At 43.1% G+C, this 21,963-nt stretch overlaps 1 pseudogene; it reads left to right on the top strand.

Annotated features, from left to right (window-relative positions):
- Nucleotides 1-9,355, top strand: part of LOC120028539 — a 39,124-nt pseudogene extending 29,769 nt beyond the window's left edge.
- Nucleotides 9,356-21,963: the final 12,608 nt, after the last annotated feature.

Below are 21,963 nucleotides of genomic sequence, written 5' to 3'. Positions count from 1 at the left end.
TTTGATTTTGTGCCGCCAGGGCCACAATAATATACCCCCTCTCTGAATGTCCGAGTGTGACCCCCTCCCCATGGGTTACTGCAGCTAGTGTTGCCAGCACTGCCACTGCCTGGGTGGGGGCACCCCACCGGAATCCCCACCGGCTAGGTACAAGGTCGTCAAGGTTCTCATTAGCAGCTTTGAGAATTTCCTTGTATATTATGCTCTCCCTTTATGGGGCTTTGGCTTTGCAGGACCAACCCTGCCAAGCAGGCTCAGAATCTTGAGGGGGCAGTGCTGCTCTTGGTCTCTGACCTCATTTTAGCTGCATACAGACCGCTTACAGCGGGCACATAAAACAGTTAGGGACTTCTCCTTAGTATCTGGGTCATTCAGGTGGGTGTCTAGGGTATAGTGCCATGGACCGTACCATTAAAATAGGATAATAAATAATTAGATATAATTTATAAAAAAATAAATAAAAAATGTAGTTCTCCATGATAGGACAATAAATAAATAAGACGTATAATTCATTATAAAGGTACATCCATCATCTGAACAACATTGAAAGCCCTCTCATACCCGGCTCACAGCAATACATTGGCTCTGGGATATGCAACCATTTCATTACTCACTCACTCAACTTTCCAAACATAACAAATAAAATAAAAAATAAACACAAACCATACCATCCACACATACTGTGCCTTCTGTTTACTTAGTTTTTATCTTCACTATGTTGAATTAGTGCTTGTGTGTTCAATTAGTTATATGTGAAGATTTATAGAAAAGCTATATTTTTTATTGTATTGTTACAATCAGTAACCGGGCTTGAATTGTGTTTATTTCCCTCGTCTATGAGAACTTTGTAATTTTTAAAATAACCATGGAGTAGTCTTTGTGTCTCTGAACAACTGGTTATCAATATATAGTTTATCAACGACGAGAGCTACTCGTTTCGCTTTTAATCTATTTTCTTTGAAAATTGGATACAGAACTTTGCGCCGTTCTGCAATTTCCTTCGGAAACTGATCATTCATGCCAATTTTGGTCCCAGCAAGTCTTTTACCCAGGCTTTTAACCATTATTTTATCTTTAAATGAAGCAAATTTGGCAACGATTGGGCGTTCGTACCTCTGCCCTCTCTGTCCGAAGCGGTGAACGCGTTCAAGTTGGATTTTGTCGATAACTTCGCGTGGAATCTGAAGCGCTGTAAGGAGGAACTCTCTAACTATAGATTCAGGAACTTCTCCTTCTTTTTCTTGGATACCTGTAAGTACCAAATTCTCTCTCATGGATCTAGTTTGTATGTCTAGTAAGGTTTCCTTCAGAACGGTGTTCTCCTTTTTAATTCCATTCATTTCGGTTTCAATCTTATTGACTGTCCCTTTTAGCGCGTGTGTTTGCTTCTCCAATGTCGCAGCTTTTTCATCACTCATCTCTAGGCTTGCCTTCAACTCTTTTATATCCTTACTAACTAATTCAAGTATACCCAGTTTGTCATTTATTGATTTTAACAGATCGGTTTCGACCTTTACCATTCCCGGTGGTGAGAATATTAAGTCATCAGTGTCTGTAGAAGAGTCACGTTTTCGTTTTGTAATCGGTTCCCCTGTCTTACTCTCCGTCATGTTTGGTTGTTGCCTGTTTTCGTAATATTTGTCGATAAATGTCTCTAGTTTTAGGATTTGTTTTGTGTTATTGTCCAGATTGAAGGTTATCACTCACCAGATTAAGTAGTGCTAATATTTTAGTCTAATTTAGCAGATATTTCGAATATTATGTTTTATCTTGAGGTGCTCTACATAAATCCCTTCAGTCCGCCATTACCCTTACGTTACCTTTACGTCATACGTCAGCCCTCCTCCTCCTACAGGTTATAACAGTTATTAATTCAGACCCATAACCATTCAGATGGTGGTAGACTATAACAGTTATTAATTCAGACCCATAACCATTCAGATGGTGGTAGACTATAACAGTTATTAATTCAGACCCATAACCATTCAGATGGTGGTAGACTATAACAGTTATTAATTCAGACCCATAACCATTCAGATGGTGGTAGACTATAACAGTTATTAATTCAGACCCATTCAGATGGTGGTAGACTATAACAGTTATTAATTCAGACCCATAACCATTCAGATGGTGGTAGACTATAGCAGTTATTAATTCAGACCCATAACCATTCAGATGGTGGTAGACTATAACAGTTATTAATTCAGACCCATAACCATTCAGATGGTGGTAGGCTATAGCAGTTATTAATTCAGACCCATTCAGATGGTGGTAGACTATAACAGTTATTAATTCAGACCCATAACCATTCAGATGGTGGTAGACTGTAACAGTTATTAATTCAGACCCATAACCATTCAGATGGTGGTAGACTATAGCAGTTATTAATTCAGACCCATTCAGATGGTGGTAGACTATAGCAGTTATTAATTCAGACCCATAACCATTCAGATGGTGGTAGACTATAACAGTTATTAATTCAGACCCATAACCATTCAGATGGTGGTAGACTATAACAGTTATTAATTCAGACCCATAACCATTCAGATGGTGGTAGACTATAGCAGTTATTAATTCAGACCCATAACCATTCAGATGGTGGTAGACTATAGCAGTTATTAATTCAGACCCATTCAGATGGTGGTAGACTATAGCAGTTATTAATTCAGACCCATAACCATTCAGATGGTGGTAGGCTATAGCAGTTATTAATTCAGACCCATTCAGATGGTGGTAGACTATAGCAGTTATTAATTCAGACCCATTCAGATGGTGGTAGACTATAACAGTTATTAATTCAGACCCATAACCATTCAGATGGTGGTAGACTATAGCAGTTATTAATTCAGACCCATAACCATTCAGATGGTGGTAGGCTATAGCAGTTATTAATTCAGACCCATAACCATTCAGATGGTGGTAGACTATAGCAGTTATTAATTCAGACCCATTCAGATGATGGTAGACTATAACAGTTATTAATTCAGACCCATAACCATTCAGATGGTGGTAGGCTATAGCAGTTATTAATTCAGACCCATTCAGATGGTGGTAGACTATAGCAGTTATTAATTCAGACCCATTCAGATGGTGGTAGACTATAGCAGTTATTAATTCAGACCCATTCAGATGGTGGTAGACTATAACAGTTATTAATTCAGACCCATTCAGATGGTGGTAGACTATAGCAGTTATTAATTCAGACCCATTCAGATGGTGGTAGGCTATAGCAGTTATTAATTCAGACCCATTCAGATGGTGGTAGACTATAACAGTTATTAATTCAGACCCATAACCATTCAGATGGTGGTAGACTATAACAGTTATTAATTCAGACCCATTCAGATGGTGGTAGACTATAGCAGTTATTAATTCAGACCCATAACCATTCAGATGGTGGTAGACTATAGCAGTTATTAATTCAGACCCATAACCATTCAGATGGTGGTAGACTGTAACAGTTATTAATTCAGACCCATTCAGATGGTGGTAGACTATAGCAGTTATTAATTCAGACCCATAACCATTCAGATGGTGGTAGACTATAACAGTTATTAATTCAGACCCATAACCATTCAGATGGTGGTAGGCTATAGCAGTTATTAATTCAGACCCATAACCATTCAGATGGTGGTAGACTATAGCAGTTATTAATTCAGACCCATAACCATTCAGATGGTGGTAGACTATAACAGTTATTAATTCAGACCCATTCAGATGGTGGTAGACTATATCAGTTATTAATTCAGACCCATAACCATTCAGATGGTGGTAGACTATAACAGTTATTAATTCAGACCCATAACCATTCAGATGGTGGTAGACTATAGCAGTTATTAATTCAGACCCATAACCATTCAGATGGTGGTAGACTATAACAGTTATTAATTCAGACCCATAACCATTCAGATGGTGGTAGACTATAACAGTTATTAATTCAGACCCATTCAGATGGTGGTAGACTATAACAGTTATTAATTCAGACCCATAACCATTCAGATGGTGGTAGACTATAACAGTTATTAATTCAGACCCATAACCATTCAGATGGTGGTAGACTGTAACAGTTATTAATTCAGACCCATAACCATTCAGATGGTGGTAGACTATAGCAGTTATTAATTCAGACCCATTCAGATGGTGGTAGACTATAACAGTTATTAATTCAGACCCATAACCATTCAGATGGTGGTAGACTATAGCAGTTATTAATTCAGACCCATTCAGATGGTGGTAGACTATAGCAGTTATTAATTCAGACCCATAACCATTCAGATGGTGGTAGACTATAACAGTTATTAATTCAGACCCATAACCATTCAGATGGTGGTAGACTATAGCAGTTATTAATTCAGACCCATTCAGATGGTGGTAGGCTATAGCCTAATTCTAGTCCTATATTATTCAAGGATGTCATTAGAATGATGAAGATAAGGACAACGAAACGTATTTCATTTAACTGTTGAAAGCAAGGAAGGAATGAAGCAACAATAGATAGAGAAAGAGGAGGGTAGGCTAATAACATTAAGGGAAATATTATGAAAGCTATTTATGCGTCAGCCTACTAATCATACAAATAGGCCCTATTATCTTAAAACATTCAAATCAAATTCGCTAGCCATTACTTTGGTAACTTTGTAGGCAGCATGTCCTGCACCTGAATCACATGTTTTCTCCCTGCTTTAACGTGGTTTGAACGATGTGCGTATTTCCAGTCCATATCATACAGTATAATACAATACAGTAATACAGTTCACACTCCAAAAGATTAGCCTACTGGAGGGCGTAGCCTGCATATAGCTAGCTACATCGGTTGTGTTGTCACGGCCGTTAAATGAAGTGGACCAAGGTGCAGCGTGGTGAGCATGTTCTTTTTATTAGAAAAAGATGCCGAACAAAACAATAAACACTACAAAACAAACCGTGAAGCTAAAGGCTATAGTGCCACAAACAAAGTCAACTTACCACAAAGACAGGTGGGAAAAAGGGCTACCTAAGTATGGTTCTCAATCAGAGACAACGATAGACAGCTGTCCCTGATTGAGAACCATACCCGGCCAAACACATAGAAATACAAATAATAGAATATAGAATACCCACCCCAACTCACACCCTGACCAACCACAATAGAGACATAAACAGGATCTCTAAGGTCAGGGCGTGACAGTACCCCCCCCCCCCCCCCCCAAAGGTGCGGACTCTGGCCGCAAAACCTAAACCTATAGGGGAGGGTCTGGGTGGGCATCTATCCGTGGTGGCGGCTCAGGTGCGGGACGCAGACCCCGCTCCACCACTGGCTCACCCCACTTTGGCGGCACCTCTGGTGCGGGGACCCTCGTCGCCGACCCCGGACTGGGCACCCTCGTTGCGGGCCCCGGACTGGGCACCCTCGTTGCGGGCCCCGGACTGGGCACCGTCGCTGGGGGCCCAGGACTGGAGGCCGTCGCTGGAGGCTCCGGACTGGAGAATGTTGCTGGAGGCTCCGGACTGGGTACTGTCGCTGGAGGCCCCGGACTGGAGGCCTTCATTGGAGGCTTCTTGCCATGGATCATCACTGGAGGCTTTGTGCCATGGATCATCACTGGAGGCTTCTTGCCATGGATCATCACTGGAGGCTTCGTGCCATGGATCATCACTGGAGGATTCGTGCCATGGATCATCACTGGAGGCTTCTTGCCATGGATCATCACTGGAGGCTTCGTGCCATGGATCATCACTGGAGGCTTCTTGCCATGGATCACATCACTGGAGGCTTCGTGCAATAGATCATCAATGGAGGCTTCTTGCCATGGATCATCACTGGAGGCTTTGTGCCATGTATCATCACTGGAGGCTTCTTACCATGTATCATCACTGGAGGCTTCTTACCATGGATTATCACTGGAGGCTTTGTGCCATGTATCATCACTGGAGGCTTCTTGCCAGCCTAGGTGGGTTAGTTAGACACTACTGTTACTCCCCTCAGCCTGTTGACTAGGTGGGTTAGTTAGACACTACTGTTACTCCCCTCAGCCTGTTGACTAGGTGGGTTAGTTAAACACTACTGTTACTCCCCTCAGCCTGTTGACTAGGTGGGTTAGTTAAACACTCCTGTTACTCCCCTCAGTCTGTTGACTAGGTGGGTTAGTTAAACACTCCTGTTACTCCCCTCATCCTGTTGACTAGGTGGGTTAGTTAAACACTACTGTTACTCCCCTCAGCCTGTTGACTAGGTGGGTTAGTTAAACACTACTGTTACTCCCCTCAGCCTGTTGACTAGGTGGGTTAGTTAAACACTCCTGTTACTCCCCTCATCCTGTTGACTAGGTGGGTTAGTTAAACACTACTGTTACTCCCCTCAGCCTGTTGACTAGGTGGGTTAGTTAAACACTACTGTTACTCCCCTCAGCCTGTTGACTAGGTGGGTTAGTTAAACACTACTGTTACTCCCCTCAACCTGTTGACTAGGTGGGTTAGTTAGACACTACTGTTACTCCCCTCAGCCTGTTGACTAGGTGGGTTAGTTAAACACTACTGTTACTCCCCTCAGCCTGTTGACTAGGTGGGTTAGTTAAACACTACTGTTACTCCCCTCAGCCTGTTGACTAGGTGGGTTAGTTAAACACTCCTGTTACTCCCCTCAGTCTGTTGACTAGGTGGGTTAGTTAACCACTACTGTTACTCCCCTCAGCCTGTTGACTAGGTGGGTTAGTTAAACACTACTGTTACTCCCCTCAGCCTGTTGACTAGGTGGGTTAGTTAAACACTACTGTTACTCCCCTCAACCTGTTGACTAGGTGGGTTAGTTAAACACTCCTGTTACTCCCCTCAGCCTGTTGACTAGGTGGGTTAGTTAGACACTACTGTTACTCCCCTCAGGCTGTTGACTAGGTGGGTTAGTTAAACACTCCTGTTACTCCCCTCAGCCTGTTGACTAGGTGGGTTAGTTAAACACTACTGTTACTCCCCTCAGCCTGTTGACTAGGTGGGTTAGTTAAACACTCCTGTTACTCCCCTCAGCCTGTTGACTAGGTGGGTTAGTTAAACACTACTGTTACTCCCCTCAGCCGGTTGACTAGGTGGGTTAGTTAACACTACTGTTACTCCCCTCAGCCTGTTGACTAGGTGGGTTAGTTAAACACTACTGTTACTCCCCTCAGCCTGTTGACTAGGTGGGTTAGTTAGACACTACTGTTACTCCCCTCAGGCTGTTGACTAGGTGGGTTAGTTAAACACTCCTGTTACTCCCCTCAGCCTGTTGACTAGGTGGGTTAGTTAAACACTACTGTTACTCCCCTCAGCCTGTTGACTAGGTGGGTTAGTTAAACACTACTGTTACTCCCCTCAGCCTGTTGACTAGGTGGGTTAGTTAAACACTACTGTTACTCCCCTCAGCCTGTTGACTAGGTGGGTTAGTTAAACACTACTGTTACTCCCCTCAGCCTGTTGACTAGGTGGGTTAGTTAAACACTCCTGTTACTCCCCTCAGCCTGTTGACTAGGTGGGTTAGTTAAACACTACTGTTACTCCCCTCAGCCTGTTGACTAGGTGGGTTAGTTAAACACTACTGTTACTCCCCTCAGCCTGTTGACTAGGTGGGTTAGTTAAACACTACTGTTACTCCCCTCAGCCTGTTGACTAGGTGGGTTAGTTAAACACTACTCCCCTCAGCCTGTTGACTAGGTGGGTTAGTTAAACACTCCTGTTACTCCCCTCAACCTGTTGACTAGGTGGGTTAGTTAAACACTACTGTTACTCCCCTCAGCCTGTTAACTAGGTGGGTTAGTTAAACACTACTGTTACTCCCCTCAGCCAGTTGACTAGGTGGGTTAGTTAAACACTACTCTCCTCAGTCTGTTGACTAGGTAGGTTAGTTAGTAACTACTGTTACTCCCCTCAGCCTGTTGACTAGGTGGGTTAGTTAACCACTACTCCCCTCAGCCTGTTGACTAGGTGGGTTAGTTAACCACTACTCCCCTCAGCCTGTTGACTAGGTGGGTTAGTTAAACACTACTGTTTCTCCCCTCAGCCTGTTGACTAGGTGGGTTAGTTAACCACTACTCCCCTCAGCCTGTTGACTAGGTGGGTTAGTTAACCACTACTCCCCTAAGCCTGTTGACTAGATGGGTTAGTCAACCACTACTCCCCTCAGCCTGTTGACTAGGTGGGTTAGGCGGTACAGAGTGAGACCATAGTCAGCTCTGGAGATCATTTGTTTGTTGCTGTCTGTCATCGGTCTGATTGAGACGGCTGCCAGCACGGGGATTCTCATGTGGAGCGTGACGGCCTTCATCGTAGAGAACGTCATCGTGTTCGAGACACGTTACGAGGGTCTACCTAGGAACTGCTTCAGACATGCCAACATCAGGATGGAGTGGAAGGTGTCCCTCCTGGCTCTGTCTCCAGACCTGCAGGCGGCCAGGGGTCTGATGTGCTGTGCCTTGGCCCTGGGAGAGGTGGGGGTTGCTCATCTCTATCCTGGGCTTTACAGTGCACCGCCTGCATCCGGGACAACGACCGGGCCAAACGCACGGTGCTCATCATCGCTGGCAGCATCATCCTCGTGGCCTGCGTCTGCCTCCTCATCCCAGTCTCCTGGACAGCTCACACTATCATTCATGACTTCTACAACCCCCTGTTGATCGATGCCCAGCACAGGGAGCTGGGAGAGGCTCTCTACATCGGATGGGTCTCCTCTGCCTTCCTCTTCGCCGGCGGCTGCATCTTCTGCTGCTGTAACGTCAAAGAGGATAAAAGGCAAGACAAGAACATGTACTCTAGGAACAGCCCTAGTCAAGACATGTCTTACCCCCCTCAGCCACAGTACCAGCCACAGTACCAGACGCCGTACCAGCCACAGTACCAGACACAGTACCATCCACAGTACCATCCACAGTACCAGCCACAGTACCAGCCACAGTACCAGCCACAGTACCAGACACCGTACCAGACACAGTACCAGCCACAGTACCAGCCACAGTATACCAGCCACAGTATACCAGCCACAGTATACCAGCCACAGTATACCAGCCACAGTATACCAGCCACAGTATACCAGCCACAGTATACCAGCCACAGTATACCAGCCACAGTATATCAGCCACAGTATACCAGCCACAGTATACCAGCCACAGTACCAGCCACTGTACCAGCCACTGTACCAGCCACAGTACCAGCCACAGTACCAGCCACAGTATACCAGCCACAGTATACCAGCCACAGTACCAGCCACAGTACCAGCCACTGTACCAGCCACTGTACCAGCCACTATACCAGCCACAGTACCAGCCACAGTATACCAGCCACAGTATACCAGCCACAGTACCAGACACAGTACCAGACACAGTACCAGACACAGCTTCAACAACTCCTGTAGCCCCAGCCTCTAGAGAGGCAGCCTTCCAATTCCAGCTATCCCGGCTCCAACCACTACCCCAACCAGGTACCCCTCGATACGCAGTGCTGTGGCTTACCTCTGAGTGTTGAGACTAAAGGGGAAGAGACTAGCGTTTATACAGACCGGGTGTGAGGAACTGCAACGGACCTGACTGAGATGTGTTCTTATGGGTAGTGTTTAACAGAAGCATTTCAGTTGTGGGAAAAAATGCATTTCAGCTTCACTAAGAGACTAAATGATGGAATACACTAAACTGTGAACTCACAAAGAGAGAATGTGGAGGAACCTTGAATCGCAAAAAATGATCATGATGCATTTCAGTTGAGAAAAAACCCCCCGTGTCTATTGGATTTGTTTGTAAGAAAGATGTTTAAAGATAATAAATACACTTATAATAGATGAACTGTGAACTCAGGAGAGGACTTTTTAATCCAAATAATTATCCTTTGTTTCAAGTTTTTATTTGCTCATATTTGTACTTTGGTATTGTTGGGGTGTATAAGTACACATTTTTATATTGACGTCCTTTAAGATGATATGTGTAAATATATATATATATATATATATATATATATATATATATATATATATATATATATTACATACATTGGTGTTGATGTTGTTGTGTGCTCTGTGCAGTGAATTTAGGTAATTACACATTATACCTCCTTAGTTAGAGTAGATGTTACATAACATGTAGCTTTTATCACGTGCTGCGTCCCAAATGTCAACCTATCACCTATATAGTGCACTACTTTTAAGCAGGGCCCCATAGGATTCTGGTCAAAAGTAGTGCACTATATAGGTGATAGTTTGACATTTGGGACGCACACTGTGATAAAAACGACATGTTATGTAACATCTACTGTAACTAAGGAGGTATAATGTGTAATTACCTAAATTCACAGAAAAAATGTATATCTTATTATTTTCACTCCTAAAGTAGCTGGTTGGACAAAAGGATCTCCCATTGTGAGATATGTTGCTGACTGTGTACTGTAAATAGACATTTCTGCTAATGTGTTTTGAAGAGCAGTGGCACAGTAATGGGTTTGTTCCATTGGCTACCATCATTAGACTATTCTCTGGGTTCTTTGTTGACATACGAACTCCATTGGTTAACATCATTTGACTTCTCCCTGGGTCCTGTGCACCTTGGGAGGCTAAGACAGACTGGAGACCATCCTGAAATACCACTAGGGTGGAACAGAGGACTTGGATCCAGTGTACCTTGGGAGGTGGAACAGAGGACTTGACTTCAAAACAAACAGAGCAGAACAGAAACAACTAGAATGAGGTCAGGATTTGCAAGTTATTTTGGATAAAACAAATAAAGTAATCTTAAGTCAAAAGTTGTTTCATTTTAATTTAATTTTAAAAGTTGACATTAGTCAATGACATTTTATTATCTGGTTCCTATACTTTTCTCCAATAAATGTATAATAAATGTACGTTTCAGACTATTTGCATTGCCCCCCCTCTCTCTTTTACTCTGCTGCTACTCTCTGGTTATTATCTATGCATAGTCACTTTAACTCTACCTACATGTACATATTACTTCAATTACCTTGACTAACCGGTGGCCCTGTATATAGCCTCCACACTGACTCTGTACCGGTACCCCCTGTATATAGCCTCCACACTGACTCTGTACCGGTACCCCCTGTTTTTTACTTAACACCTATTGTTAAGTGCATTTAAGTGCATTGTTTGTTAAGGGCAAGTAAGGTAAGTAAGGGTAAGTAAGGGCAAGTAAGGGTAAGTAGGGGCAAGTAAGGGCAAGTAAGGGTAAGTAAGGGTAAGTAAGGGCAAGTAAGGGCAAGTAAGGGTAAGTAGGGGCAAGTAGGGGCAAGTAAGGGCAAGTAAGGGTAAGTAAGGGTAAGTAAGGGTAAGTAAGGGCAAGTAAGGGCAAGTAAGGGCAAGTAAGGGCAAGTAAGGTAAGTAAGGGTAAGTAAGGGTAAGTAAGGGTAAGTAAGGGTAAGTAAGGGTAAGTAAGGGCAAGTAAGGGCAAGTAAGGGCAAGTAAGGGCAAGTAAGGGCAAGTAAGGGCAAGTAAGGGCAAGTAAGGGCAAGTAAGGGCAAGTAAGGTAAGTAAGGGTAAGTAGGGGTAAGTAGGGGTAAGTAAGGTAAGTAAGGGTAAGTAAGGTAAGTAAGGGTAAGTAAGGTAAGTAAGGGAAGTAAGGGTAAGTAAGGGTAAGTAAGGGTAAGTAGGGGTAAGTAGGGGTAAGTAGGGGTAAGTAAGGGTAAGTAAGGGTAAATAAGGGTAAGTAGGGGTAAGTAAGGGAAGTAAGGGAAGTAAGGGTATGTAAGGGTAAGTAAGGGTAAGTAAGGGCAAGTAAGGGCAAGTAAGGGCAAGTAAGGGCAAGTAAGGGCAAGTAGGGGCAAGTAGGGGCAAGTAGGGGCAAGTAAGGGTAAGTAAGGTAAGTAAGGTAAGTAAGGGCAAGTAAGGGAAAGTAGGGGCAAGTAAGGGCAAGTAAGGGTAAGTAAGGGCAAGTAAGGGCAAGTAAGGGCAAGTAAGGGCAAGTAAGGTAAGTAAGGGCAAGTAAGGGCAAGTAAGGGCAAGTAAGGGCAAGTAAGGGCAAGTAAGGTAAGTAAGGTAAGTAAGGTAAGTAAGGGTAAGTAAGGGTAAGTAAGGGTAAGTAGGGGTAAGTAGGGGTAAGTAGGGGTAAGTAGGGGTAAGTAAGGGTAAGTAAGGGTAAGTAAGGGTAAGTAAGGGTAAGTAAGGGTAAGTAGGGGTAAGTAGGGGTAAGTAAGGGTAAGTAGGGGTAAGTAAGGGTAAGTAGGGGTAAGTAAGGGTAAGTAAGGGTAAGTAAGGGTAAGTAAGGGTAAGTAAGGGTAAGTAGGGGTAAGTAGGGGTAAGTAGGGGTAAGTAAGGGTAAGTAAGGGCAAGTAAGGGCAAGTAAGGGCAAGTAAGGGCAAGTAAGGGTAAGTAAGCATTTCACTGTTGTATTCGGTGCATTTGACAAATAGCCCAGTTCGGTTAATCCCTAACATTGTGTCGCTGAGTCATCATAATGCTTAAGCAAATGTACATTATCCCAGGGGGCGTTGGTCGACACAATGTAAGTAACCTAATTTATGTCCCTCTAACTGCCCTGAATGCCTCTGCTGATCCAACAGCTATTGTATGCAGAAGTCATGTGCCTATGAACCAGATGTATACTGTTAGCACTGAGGTGGTGTGGCCTGGGAGGAAGTCCACTGTGAGCAGTTCACCCTGCACTAAAATAAATAACATGAGCACATCTACTGCTGCTAAGCTTCCCAGTAAACAATGGGAACTAGCAGGAAGTCCATTGTGTGCAGCTCACCCCAAAAATTGACAGCTGTGCCATTAACAGTTGAAGTCGGAAGTTTACATACACCTTAGCCAATACATTTAAACCCAGTTTTTCACAATTCCTAACATTTAATCCTAGTAAAAATCCCCTGTTTTAGGACAGTTAGGATCACCACTTTATTTTAAGAATGTGAAATGTCAGAATAATAGTAGAGAGAATGATTTATTTCAGCTTTTATTTCTTTCATCACATTCCCAGTGGGTCAGAAGTTTACATACACTCAAATAGTATTTGGTAGCATTGCCTTTAAATTGTTTAACTTGGGTCAAACGTTTCGGGTAGCCTTCCACATGCTTCCCACAATAAGTTGGGTGAATTTTTGCCCATTCCTCCTGACAGAGCTGGTGTAACTGAATCAGGTTTGTAGGCCTCCTTGCTCGAACACACTTTTTCAGTTCTGCTCACACATTTTCTATGGGATTGAGGTCAGGGCTTTGTGATGGCCACTCCAATACCTTGACTTTGTTGTCCTTATCCAATACCTTGACTTTGTTGTCCAGTTGTGCCATTTTGCCACAACTGTGGAAGTATGCTTGGGGTGATTGTCCATTTGGAAGACCCATTTGTGATCAAGCTTTAACTTTCTGACTGATGTCTTGAGATGTTGCTTCAATATATCCACATCATTTTCCTACTTCATGATGCCATCTATTTTGTGAAGTGCACCAGTCCCTCGTGCAGCAAAGCACCCCCACAACATGATGCTGCCTCCACCGTGCTTCACGGTTGGAATGGTGTTCTTCGGCTTTCAAGCCTCCCACTTTTTCCTCCACACATAACGATGGTAATAATGGCCAAACAGTTCTACTTTTGTTTCATCAGACCAGAGGACATTTCTCCAAAAAGTACGATCTTTGTCCCCATGTGCAGTTGCAAACTGTAGTCTGGATTTTTTTATGGCGGTTTTGGAGCAGTGTCTTCTTCCTTGCTTAGTGGCCTGACCTTGCTCAGGTTATGTTGATATAGGACTCGTTTTACTGTGAATATAGATACTTTTGTACCTGTTTCCTCCAGCATCTTCACAAGGTCCTTTGCTGTTGTTCTGGGATTGATTTACACTTTTCGCACCAAAGTACGTTATTCTCTAGGAGACAGAACGCATCTCCGTCCTGAGCGTTATGACGGCTGCATGGTCCCATGGTGTTTATACTTGCACACTATTGTTTGTACAGATGAACGTGGTACCTTCAGGCAATTGAAATTGCTCCCAAGGATGAACCAGACTTGTGGAGGTCTACAATTGGAAATTGTTCCCAAGGATGAACCAGATTTGTGGAGGTTTACAATTTTCTTCTGAGGTCTTGGCTGATTTCTTTTGATTTTCCCATGATGTCAAGCAAAGAGGCACTGAGTTTGAAGGTAGGCCTTGAAATACATCCACAGGTATACCTCCAATTGACTCAAATGATGTCAATTAGCCTATCAGAAGCTTCTAAAGCCATGACATCATTTTCTGGAATTTTCCAAGCTGTTTAATGGCACAGTCAACTTAGTGTATGTAAACTTCTGACCCACTGGAATTGTGATACAGTGAATTATAAGTGAAATAATCTGTCTGTAAAAATTTTGGGGAAAAATGACTTGTGTCATGCACAAAGTAGATGTCCTAACCGACTTGCCGTTAAAAACGAGTTTTAATGACTCCAACCTGGCTTTCGTGCCACGTATATTGTGCAGATGATTATGGGTCTCGTCCCGTGTAATTATTCGAGGTAGTCCTCACTCTTTTGTTTGGGTTTCTACCCTGTGTTTTGTATACGTGTTTGTTTGCCCTTCGTCCCCGTGCCTTTACACGGCACGCTGTAATTTGGGAAATAAAAACCCCTACTACGCATTCCTGCGTCTGTCTCCCGATCCCTTATACCAGCGTGACACATGGCAAGTTCTCATTGGTCCAAATTGTTTATACGTTGAACCTGAAATAGGATACTTGTTATTTGGCCGTTGGCCCAGTTTTATTGCAAGGAATTCTAATTGGTCAACCACAGGCTAGGGCTGGGTTATAAAACGACATCATGTCCCTTTGTTCTGTGGAGAGAATCACTGAGGACAGGGGAGCATGAACATCTCCCATCTACCTACTTTCCTCCCCCTGATTTGCTTTGGGGAAGAGTAACATCAACTGCTAACAATATCAATAAAGAGGTATATTTTCTGGGTGATTTAAATATTGACTGGCTTTCATCAAGCTGCCCCACTCAAGAGAAAGCTTCAAACTGTAACTAGTGTCTGCAACCTGGATCAGGTTGTCAGTCAACCTACCAGGGTAGTTATAAACAGCACAGGAATGAAATCATTAACATGTATTGATCACATCTTTACTAATGCTGCAGACATTTGCTTTAAAGCAGTATCCAAATCTATTGAATGAAGTGATCACAATATAGTAGCCATATCCAGGAAAACCACAGTTCCAAAGGCTGGGCCTAATATAGTGTCTAAGAGGTCATACAATAGGTTTTGTAGTGATTCCTATGTTGTTGATGTAAAGAATATTTGCTGGTCTGTGGTGTGTAATGAGGAGCAACCAGACGCTGTATTTGACACATTTATGAAATTGTTTATTCCTGTTACTAATAAGCACGCACCCATTAAGAAAATGACTGCAAAACCTGTTAATTCCCTGTGGATTGATGAGGAATTGAAAAACTGTATGATTGCGAGGGATGAGGCAAAGGAAATGGCAAATAGGTCTGGCTGTACAACCGACTGGCATACGTATTGCATATTGAGAAATCATGTGATTAAACTGAATAAAAAAGAAGAAGAAACTTCACTATGAAACAAAGATAAATGACATTAAAGAATGATAGTAAAAAGCTTTGGAGCTCCTTCAATGAAATTTTGGGCAAAAAAGGCAAACTCCGCTCCATCATTCATTGAATCAGATGGCTCATTTATCACAAAACCCAATGATACTGCTAAAAACTTTCATGATTTTTTATTTGGGCATGACATGTCAGCAACAAACATTGTCACTACACATCTAAGTATATCTGACCAAATTATGAATAGACACAAGTTGTAATTTTGAAATCCGTAAAGTGAGTGTGGAAGAGGTGAAAAAAGTATTGTTGTCTATCAACAATGACAAGCCACCAGGGTCTGACAACTTGGATGGAAAATTACTGAGGATAATAGTGGACGATATTACCACTCCTATTTGCCATATTTTCAATTTAATTAAATTTTCTAGTAAGAAAGTGTGTGCCCTCAGGCCTGGAGGGAAGAAAAAGTAATTCCGCTACCCAAGAATAGTAAAGCCCCCTTTACTAGCTCAAATAGTCAACCAATCAGTCTGTTACCAACCCTTAGTAAACTTCTGGGAAAAATGGTGTTTGACCAGATACAATGTTATTTTACAGTAAACAAATTAACAAACTTTCAGCACTATTCTATTTATTTTTATTTACCTCACTTTCGGAGGACAAATATATTTTAGATTTTTTCCCCCAGCTTTTCTACTACATATACATACATTTTACATATACATTTTACATATACATTTTACATACATGGTACTTTTATATAAAGCAGTCACATAACAATAATACAATACCAAACATAAACTCTTTAATCCCACTCCTCAGCCACTCTCAGCCCATCCCACCTATCACCATAGACCTCAGCTCTTTAATCCCACCCCTCAGCCACTCTCAGCCCATCCCACCTATCACCATAGACCTCAGCTCTTTAATCCCACCCCTCAGCCACTCTCAGCCCATCCCACCTATCACCATAGACCTCAGCTCTTTAATCCCACCCCTCAGCCACTCTCAGCCCATCCCACCTATCACCATAGACCTCAGTGTAGTTTTTTGTACCAGTTCATAAACCATGTGCCATGGAATTGGTGTATCAAAAATCTCTTCCCATTTATTTTCAACCTGTATGGCACAGCTGTCAACATTTCTGTCATCAAATGAAACTGGTATATTTTTCTATTTATGCCAGCTCCTTTCAGCCAATTTGTATCTTTAATATATGGCAGGCAAACAAGGTCCCTACCTTCTCCCTTTTCCACTTGCCTCCTCCATTTTTGCTGCAATCAGTTGGTTTTAAGTTTGGATTGAGTTTATATTCCCATATATTTTCGATAATTGCATATGTGACAAATCCTCAGTTTCTATTCATAATACCATTAATAAATATAATACAATTTAAAAAAATGTTTCCATAAAGAATGTTTTTTAGTAATCAGTATATTTGAGTTTAACCATAACATTTGTTGTAATATTTGTATAAGGGCACAAGACGAGACCCAAATTCAGACACAGGAGGCAGACGGTTGGGCTCCGATAATATATTATAACAAAAGGGGTCGGCAAAAGGTGGGTCGGGGACAGGTGAGAGTTCATAAACCATCTCAGAGTCCAAACAGTACCAGGCGATAGGCATGCTCGAGGTCAGGCCAGGCAGGGGTTCAGTGAACAGGTCTGAGTCCAAACAGTACAAGGGGATAGACAGGCTGTAGTCAGAACAGGCAGAGTGGTCAGGTAGGCGGGTTCGGAGTCAGGACAGGCAGAGTGGTCAGGCAGGCGGGTTCGGAGTCAGGACAGGCAGAGTGGTCAGGCAGGCGGGTTCGGAGTCAGGACAGGCAGAGTGGTCAGGCAGGCGTGTTCGGAGTCAGGACAGGCAGAGTGGTCAGGCAGGCGTGTTCGGAGTCAGGACAGGCAGAGTGGTCAGGCAGGCGTGTTCGGAGTCAGGACAGGCAGAGTGGTCAGGCAGGCGTGTTCGGAGTCAGGACAGGCAGAGTGGTCAGGCAGGCGTGTTCGGAGTCAGGACAGGCAGAGTGGTCAGGCAGGCGGGTTCGGAGTCAGGACAGGCAGAGTGGTCAGGCAGGCGGGTTCGGAGTCAGGACAGGCAGAGTGGTCAAAACCAGGAGGACTAGGAAACAACAGACTGGGAAAAAGGAAAACCACTGGTTGACATGGCAAAACAAGACGAACTGGTACAGAGAGACAGGAAACACAGGGATAAATACATCGGGGATAATAAGCGACACCTGGAGGGGTGTGGAGACAATCACCAGGACAGGTGAAACAGATCAGGGCGTGACAATTTGTTCAATCTTTTCTGGAGGATAAAACTGAAATTCGAACCATCTTTGTATGGCTTGTTTAAGAAAGGACGATACTTAAAGCAACATTTTATTTTCAATTAGTCGGAAATGAGAAGTTGTAATCTGTATAAAGGCAAAAAGGCCATTTTTGAAAAAAGGATGAGCCTTTCTTAATAATCTATGGGAGAACCATTTTGGGTTTAAGTATAAGTTTAACATGTGCGCTGAGAGTCGGGAAGCAAGTTCCGGGAGTGAATATTTAATAAATAAACGGAACATAATACCAAAGAAGAAACACGAACAGCACACAGACATGAAACTGAAACAGAAACAATAATGCCTGGGGAAGGAACCAAATAGGGAGTGACATAAATAGGCAAGGAGGGGATGGAGTCCAGGTGATTGTCATTAGGCGCTGATGCGCGTAATGATGGTGACAGGTGTGCTCAATAATCAACAGCCTGGTGACCTTGAGGCCAGAGAGGGAGCACACGTGACAATAATTTATGTATGAGTGAAGCTTTTAGTGAGAGGTTTAATTAAAGCTTTAATATTTAATAATTTTAGCCTCCCAAACTCACATTCATTATATAAATAGGCACATTTAATTTAGTCTGGCTTAGCATTCCAAATAAAATTAAATATTTTTTAGCTCATATGATTTATAAAACGAGTCATCTGGAGTAGGCAGTGCCATTAGTAAGTAAGTAAACTGTGATAGGAGCAAAGAGTTAATCAATGTGATTTTTCCATAAATAAACAAGTATTACCTCTCTGCAGAATCTTATCTATTTTTGATAACTTTCTATTGAAATTATTTGTGGTAAGTTAATTTATATTTTTTGAGTTGTGAATACCAAGTATATCTACTTCACCATCCACTCATTTTATTGGTAAACTACAAGGTAGTGTAAACACTGTATTTTTTAACGATCCTATACATAATATGGTACACTTGTCATAATTAGGTTTTAGTCCAGAGAGGCTAGAAAAGTGATCAAGATGTTCAAGGAGACTGTGCAGGGATCCAGATTGTGGACTTAAGTTAAGAAAAAAACTAGAGTCATCAGCATACATTGACACTTTAGTTTTTATCTCCTGGATATCTAACTGCTTGATGTTCTTGTTGGATCTAATTTTAATAGCTAGCATTTCAATGGCCATAATAAATAGATATGGAGACAATGGACAGCCTTGTTTTACTCCTTTTAAAAGCTCAATACTTTCTGAGAAGTAACCATTATTTACTATTTCACATCTAGGGATTTTTGTACATAACTTTAACCCATCGTATCAGAGATTCACCAATATTTAAATAATCCAGGCATTTATATATAAATTCCATGTCGTACTTTATCAAACACCTTTTCAAAATCTGCTATGAAGACCAGGCCGGGTATCTTCGAATTTTCAAGTAATTGTCGTATATTATCTCCAATATATCATCCATGTAAATAAAATAAAAAACCTGTCTGATCAGTACTTACACAAATGACTGATGATTGGCTGAGAACAGGGCAGCACGGCTGGCCCTTGGATGTACACAGAGAGCTAACATTAATAATATGCATGTCAATCTCTCCTGGGCTCAAACTGGAGGAGAGAATGACTTCATCCCTACTTGTATCTGTGAGAGGTATTGACATGTTGAATGTACCGAGCTGTCTATTTGAACTACTGGCACACAGCACAGACACCCATTCATACCCCACAACACATGCCACCAGAGGTCTCTTCACAGTCCCCAAGTCCAGAACAGACTATGGGAGCTGGACACTATGGGAGCTGGACTACCTAGAGCCATGACTGCAGTAAAATTTGATTTAAAAAAAACAGATAAAAAAATGGAACAGCAGGGACTGTGAAGCAACACATGAACTATACACGAACTACTAATATACGAACTATACACACACGTACACATGGACTTTGTGTTGTAGATATGTGGTAGTAGAGTAGGGGCCTGAGGGCACACACTTAATATATTGTGAAATCTTTGGTGAATGTATAACTGCCTTGATTTTCCTGGACCCCAGGGGCCATCCCGAGTGGCGCAGTGGTCTAAGGCACTGCATCACAGCGCTAGCTGTGCCACTAGAGATTCTGGGTTCGAGTCCAGGCTCTGTCGCAGCCGGCCGCGACCGGGAGACCCATGGGGTGGCGCACAATTAGCCCAGCGTCGTCCTTGTTAGGGGAGGGTTTGGCTGGCAGGGATCTCCTTGTCCCATCGTGCACTAGCGAGTCCTGTGGCGGGCTGCCAGCAGTGCACGCTGACACGGTAGCCAGCTGTACGGTGTTTCCTCCGACACATTGGTGCGGCTGGCTTCCGGGATAAGTGGGCATTGTGTCAAGAAGCAGTGCAGCTTGGTTGGGTCGTGTTTCGGAGGACGCGCGGCTCTCGACCTTCACCTCCCCCGAGTCCCTACGGAGGTTGCAGTGATGAGACAAGACTGTAACTACCAATTGGATACCTTGGGAAGAAAAGGGTTAAAAATACAATTAAAATATATTTTTTAATGTTGCTGGACTCCAGGAAGAGTAGCTGCTGCCTTGGCAGGAACTAATGGGGATCCATAATAAACCCCAGGAAGAGTAGCTGTTGCCTTGGCAGGAACTAATGGGGATAAACCCCAGGAAGAGGAGCGGTGAGAGATGGAAGCTCCCTATGGTGGTGAGAGATGGAAGCTCCCTATGGTGGTGAGAGATAGAAGCTCCATATGGTGGTGAGAGATGGAAGCTCCCTATGGTGGTGAGAGATGGAAGCTCCCTATGGTGGTGAGAGATGGAAGCTCCTTATGGTGGTGAGAGATAGAAGCTCCCTATGGTGGTGAGAGATGGAAGCTCCCTATGGTGGTGAGAGATGGACGCTCCCTATAGTGGTGAGAGATGGAAGCTCCCTATGGTGGTGAGAGATGGAAGCTCCCTATGGTGGTGAGAGATGGACGCTCCCTATAGTGGTGAGAGATGGAAGCTCCCTATAGTGGTGAGAGATGGAAGCTCCCTATGGTGGTGAGAGATGGAAGCTCTCTATGGTGGTGAGAGATGGAAGCTCCCTATGATGGTGAGAGATGGAAGCTCCCTATAGTGGTGAGAGATTGACGCTCCCTATGGTGGTGAGAGATGGACGCTCCCTATGGTGGTGAGAGATGGAAGCTCTCTATGGTGGTGAGTGATGGAAGCTCCCTATTATGGTGAGAGATGGAAGCTCCCTATGATGGTGAGAGATGGAAGCTCTCTATGGTGGTGAGAGATGGAAGCTCTCTATGGTGGTGAGAGATGGAAGCTCCCTATGGTGGTGAGAGATGGACGCTCCCTATGGTGGTGAGAGATGGACGCTCCCTATGATGGTGAGAGATGGAAGCTCCCTATGATGGTGAGAGATGGAAGCCCCCTATGATGGTGAGAGATGGAAGCTCCCTATGGTGGTAAGTGATGGAAGCTCCCTATGGTGGAGAGAGATGGAAGCTCTCTATGGTGGTGAGTGATGGAAGCTCCCTATGGTGGTGATAAATGGAAGCTCCTTATGGTGGTGAGAGATGGAAGCTCCCTATAGTGGTGAGAGATGGAAGCTCCTTATGGTGGTGAGAAATGGAAGCTCCTTATAGTGGTGAGAGAATGGTTCCCTATGGTGGTGAGAGATGGGTTCCTCTCCTCCGTATGATGGTGAGTGATGGACACTCCCTATGGTGGTGAGAGATGGAAGCTCAAGCTTGACTAAATATTTTGGTAAATAATGTAGGACTTGTTAAATCAAACTGTTTGGTTGTCTTTCATTATATGTTGTATGTAACCTTTATTTTTAATTTTTCTCTAAATCAGACAATGGTAACACAGCTATCTACTGTGTTAATCTCCAATGGTAACACAGCTATCTACTGTGTTAAGCTCCAATGGTAACACAGCTATCTACTGTGTTAAGCTCCAATGGTAACACAGCTATCTACTGTGTTAAGCTCCAATGGTAACACAGCTATCTACTGTGTTAATCTCCAATGGTAACACAGCTATCTACTGTGTTAAGCTCCAATGGTAACACAGCTATCTACTGTGTTAATCTCCAATGGTAACACAGCTATCTACTGTATTAAGCTCCAATGGTAACACAGCTATCTACTGTGTTAAGCTCCAATGGTAACACAGCTATCTACTGTGTTAATCTCCAATGGTATAATGTGTAATTGAGTG

The sequence above is a fragment of the Salvelinus namaycush genome, chromosome 34, assembly GCF_016432855.1.
Source record: "Salvelinus namaycush isolate Seneca chromosome 34, SaNama_1.0, whole genome shotgun sequence".
In the NCBI taxonomy this organism is placed as follows: domain Eukaryota; kingdom Metazoa; phylum Chordata; class Actinopteri; order Salmoniformes; family Salmonidae; genus Salvelinus; species Salvelinus namaycush.
The sequence above is the reverse complement of the archived record's forward strand: the minus strand, read 5'-3'. Positions and strand labels throughout refer to the sequence as shown.